We start from the raw sequence: 5,165 nt of genomic DNA, 5'->3' as shown, positions 1-5,165 counted from the left end.
GATTTATTGCTACATCTATCAGTAACGAGTCAGGCCTCCCTAAAAGGCTGTGTCGTCGTGCAGACGAAAGGCAGAGCTTTCTCAATGGTTCAGCTAGCCATTGCATGTCGGCAAAGCTCATTGATTGTCTACCACGGTTCTCTGGGCGGGGAAAAACCAAAGAAACAACCTGCAGAAGTGACAAACTGAACTCAATTTGGAGAATTGTGAAGTGATGTTTTTGGGAAGGGAACAGGCAATCACAGTTATGCATCACGAACAAAAACAGAAATTGCTGTTAAAGCTCAGAAGTTCTGGCACCACCTGTGGAGAGAAATCAGTGCTATCCTTTCGGGTCGAAAGACCATTCCTCTGAACTCGAAATTAACAACTCATCTGAGGAAAGGTAAAGTGACAGGTTGTCTCGAAAGTAAAGACTGAGGCAGAAGACAATGGGTGAAGGAAGTTTTGTGTTTGGAAATTTGTTTCCAAAGCGTCTTTTCAGAGGTTGGTAGTGGTTCCTGTTTTTTCCTGTTATCACAACAGACGCAATTAACACATGACATAAAAAAAACTAGCCAGATCTCTGATAGCGAGGATCAATTTCAAACTTGGGCGACTTTCTGAGGAGAATTCGAACCTTTTCCCGTGTCTGCGTTGGTTTAGTCCGGTTGCTGCGGTTTTCTGCTACAGATCAAAGTTGTGCATGCTCGGTGGATTGGCCATGCTAGATAATCCATAGTGTCTTGGGAATTACAGGCAAGGTAGATTAGTCATGGTCAATGCAGGGTTATGTGGATTGGGTGGGTTGCTTTTCGGATGGTCGGTGTTGTTCGGTAGGTAGAATGGCATTGGTTCCACACTAAAATAATTCGATGATTCTGTGCAATGGTCACTCATACAGAGAAGAGGCAAATGCAACTCTGTCTGGGGCTGTGTGAAGTGATGTGTTTGAGAAGAGAAAAAAAAAACAACACGTATTGCGGCTATGCAAGAATGTGGAAGCATAAATGTTGGGCAGTGCGTAATTATTTTGGGCAGACAGAGTGCAAAATAGATAGAAATAGACAGAAATAAGAGGTAACGTCAAGTACACGGAATAGGAGACTGATATAGTAGGATATGCTTGCACAGAGGTAGAGGAAGAGGAACGAAAGATAAAGACAGAAAGAAACACAGTGAGAGGTGGCTGGGTGCACAAAAGGAGAGAACGCTGCTTGACTGATCTGTGAGGCCGCTTTCCGAACTTTGTCATAAACTCTAGGAAGACATTGTAGGTTCACAGGTCTGTTTCTTGCTTTGTCTTTTCTGGCTTTGTCTTTTCTGTTGCCTAGGTCATGCTCAGCTGTCGGTGCCATTTCATTTGTTTTTTGAGACATTGTAGCGATTGATAGAACTGACTGCCTTGCTCTTTCAGAGGGCAGTTAAGGGTCAACCAACTGGCCTTGAGATTGGATTCAAATGTAGGCAGACCTGGTGGGGATGGCAGATTTCCTTCTCTGAAGGAATCTGTGAGCCAGTTGGATATTTTTGGCAACCAACAATAGTTTCACAGTGATCAGTGTATTCTTAATTCCAAGAGTTTCTGTGTGAAAGATTCTGCAATCTTCCATGGTGGGATTCGAATCTGAACATTACTTGAGTTCCTGGGTTATCTGCAATGTAATCCACACCAAATCAGCCCGTTAACCCTTCACTCATACCTCTATGACTTCTGACACCAGCTAAACCCCTCCTTATTTGTTTAACCCTCTCCAGCCCAGACACCCGCCCCCTCCCACCTCTTTGATTGCTCACCCACCAGTTATACCTTTCCATATCACTGTAATTTTCCACAGATCCGAGACCCCCTCACCTCTATAACATCACCTACACCCCTCTATATCTCTGTAACCCTCCCCAGCTCCAACACCTTTCCAAAACCAACACTATGACTCTGCATATCTCTGTAACCTTCACCAGCCCCTCAACCCGCCCCCCCAGTTCCATGGCTTCTGACACCAGTTTAACCCTTCAATATCTCTTCAACCCGCTCAAGACCTTACACTCTGTCCCCTCGCACTTCGATTGCCTCTAACACCAGCCACACCTCTTCATATCTCTGTAACCCTCGACAGATCCTCTTTCCTTCCCACTCACCTCTATGATCCCTGACACCAGCTGCACCTCGCCATATCTCTTCAACTGTCTCCATCCCCCCACCCCACCACTCCGGCCTCTATGACGTCTAATACAAGCTATTCCTCTCCATATATTTGTAACCTTCTCCAGGTGCTACACAGCTACCCCCTCACTTCTATGACGTCTTAAACCGTCTGCACCCCCCATTTCGCTAAAACACTCTACAGCCACTACACCCAAGTCCAACAACTTCTATGACATCTCACAACAGTTGCACATCTTCATATATCTATAGATATCTCCTTCTTTCTTCCCTACCCTTCTAAATCCTTGATCTCTGATATCAGCTACACCTCATCGATACCTCTGCAACAATCGGCCGGCTCTACACCACTCCCCTCCCACCTTATGACCTCTGACACAAGCTACACGGCTGGTGTATCTGTATAACCTACACCAGCCTCTCCCACTCGTGCTTCCTACCTCCATGACCTCTGACCCCAGCTACACGACTCCATATCGCTGTAACCTTCTCCAGCCCCTACACCCCTCCCACCACTATGACCTATGAGCCGTCTCACACCAGCTACACCCCTCAAAAACTTTGCACCCCTGTCCAGCCCCGGCACCTCAGACCTCCCACGTCTGTGATCTCCAACATCAGCTACACCCCTGCATATGTCTGTAAATTTCTCCAGCCCTTTCATCACTCCATTACTACCCCATGACCTTTGACACCAGCTACACCCCTCCAAATCTCGGTAACCATCTCCAGCCCCTACACACCTCACTATTTCTGCAACCTCCAATTACGCCAGCTCTCTACTTCTGTATAGTCCTCCAGCATCGACTTGCTTCCTTATATTTGTAGCAACCTCCAGTCTTACTTGCATCCTTGTCTCTGGAAACTCCTTCAGCACTTACTTGCCTCCGTTTGTCTGTAAAGTTCTCCAATGCCTATAACTTGCCCCCACTCTCTAAACTCAACCTGCCCGGACACGTTTCCCTTTCTTGAACCTCACTAACCCTTGCACACATCCCTATCTCTGTACAATCTTCACACCTTCATTTATCTATGACTTCATCTACATCAGAGGAGAGGACATTGAGCGGGTTGAGAACAACACGTTCCTCAGACTGGCAATAACCAGCATCCTGTCCTGGACGGCTCGTGTTGATAGAATGGTTAAGAAGGCACATCAACACCACTTCTCCCTCAGGCAGCTTAGGAAGTTTGCCATGACCATAAGAATCTCAAGATCTTTGACAGATGCACCATGGAAAGCACAGTATCATGGCGCATAACGGCTTGGGCCGGCAACTGTTCAGCCGAGGACTGTCAGAAACTACAGATGGTTGTTTGCAGATCCGAGCTCATCACGAAAGTCACGGTTTCATCCATGGACTCCATTTGCACAGCTCGTTACCACTTGAAAGATTGCCAACAAAATCATGCTCCCTCCAAACTCGGTAATATTCTCCTGCAACATCTTCCGTCAAGAAGAAGATACAGAAGCATGATCAGGCACCATCAGTTTCAAGAGCGGCTTCTTCCCTCCCGTTATTAGAATGTTGGATTGACTCCCTAACTTCAAATTGTGCTCATCTTGTTGATAATGATTTTGCTTCATGCATCGCTTGTGCAATGAAAACATTGTGCCTCACTTTATCGAAGCACCATATGATGTGTATGCTGGATTATTATGATCCAACAAATGCTGCTCGCAAACAAAGCACTGTACGTAGGTACACCTGACTACAGTAAATCAAATTAAATCAGTCAGGCCCAAGGCGACACCCGATCTCACTAACACTTGCGAGCACAAACACCCAGCTGATCTCTGTTAACTCCGAGAGCACCTGCATCATTCCCTATTTCCGTAACTTCTTCCATCATTTACATCTCTCTCTATCTCTGGAAACCACATACGCCCTGACATTTTTCCTTATCTCAGTAATGATCTCCAGCAGCTACACTCCTCCATATATAGGGAATTGACTCCACAATCTATGTCATTCCTTATCTCAGTGATATACTCTAGCTCAACAACGCTTCGTTTTTTCATCATCTGCTCAAGTCCATTCACATCTTCTGTTACAGCCTCTGTCAGGTCCTCCAACCCAAGAGCCTCCCTTCTTGCGTAATTCCACGCAGCAGTAATGTCCATCTGTGGAACTTCCGCCAACACCGACAAACGTCGAAATCTCTGAAAACTCCTCCAACGGTCACACATCTCCCTATCGCTGTCATCTCCTTCAGATACTCCTGCCCTCTCTATCTCTGCAAACTCCTGTCATCCTTGCTACTCCGGTCATCGCTAGAACCTCCTACAGTCCCTATACCCGTCAATATTACTGTTATCTGCTCCAATCCCGGTAGATCTACCTCTCACTGCTTCATCGTCCAGTCTGTGCAACGTTCCTTATCGTTCCATCTCTTCCAGCAACGACATCCCTTCCTATTAAATGCAGAATCGTAGGCTGATCAATCCTACAGGCGATGGCTAGGTCCATGTGCCTGTTCTGGTAGTTGCAAACACGCTCATGGAGAAAAGATTTAAACTTTTATGTCCGGATGGTCCCCCCTCCCTAATCCCGCCAACTCCCACCCCTTGCTCCCCACACGCACCTTTGGCTGTGTTATTTGTAATGTTGCTTTTTTTAAAATTTTGATTTTGTAAACAAGTTGATACCTGAGAATGGGGACATTGTACACTGTTTACTGTTCTCACGTGTTTATAATCATCAGCAACGTGACAATACAGCCTAATTCTGATTCTAATTCGAGCATCGAATCTCCAGGGAGCCAAATGTGTTAACTAAATGGTTCCATTATTTGTAGTCTTTTAACAAGTATTTACTTTATATGCTTCACTTTGAAAGAAAGTGTTGACAATATCATTACGTAATTCAGTAAGACAATACTCCCAATTGGAAAGTGACGTTTTGAAGAACTGGCAGCGAGCCTATCTCCAAAGTACGAGCGATGGGAACTCTTCTCAGACACATTGTCTTGAATCACCTGTTGACCAAAGTTTTGTTCCCTATCTCTTTCATAAAACGGT

Source organism: Chiloscyllium punctatum, chromosome 35 (assembly GCF_047496795.1).
Source record: "Chiloscyllium punctatum isolate Juve2018m chromosome 35, sChiPun1.3, whole genome shotgun sequence".
Taxonomy (NCBI): Eukaryota; Metazoa; Chordata; class Chondrichthyes; order Orectolobiformes; family Hemiscylliidae; genus Chiloscyllium; species Chiloscyllium punctatum.
The sequence above is the reverse complement of the archived record's forward strand: the minus strand, read 5'-3'. Positions refer to the sequence as shown.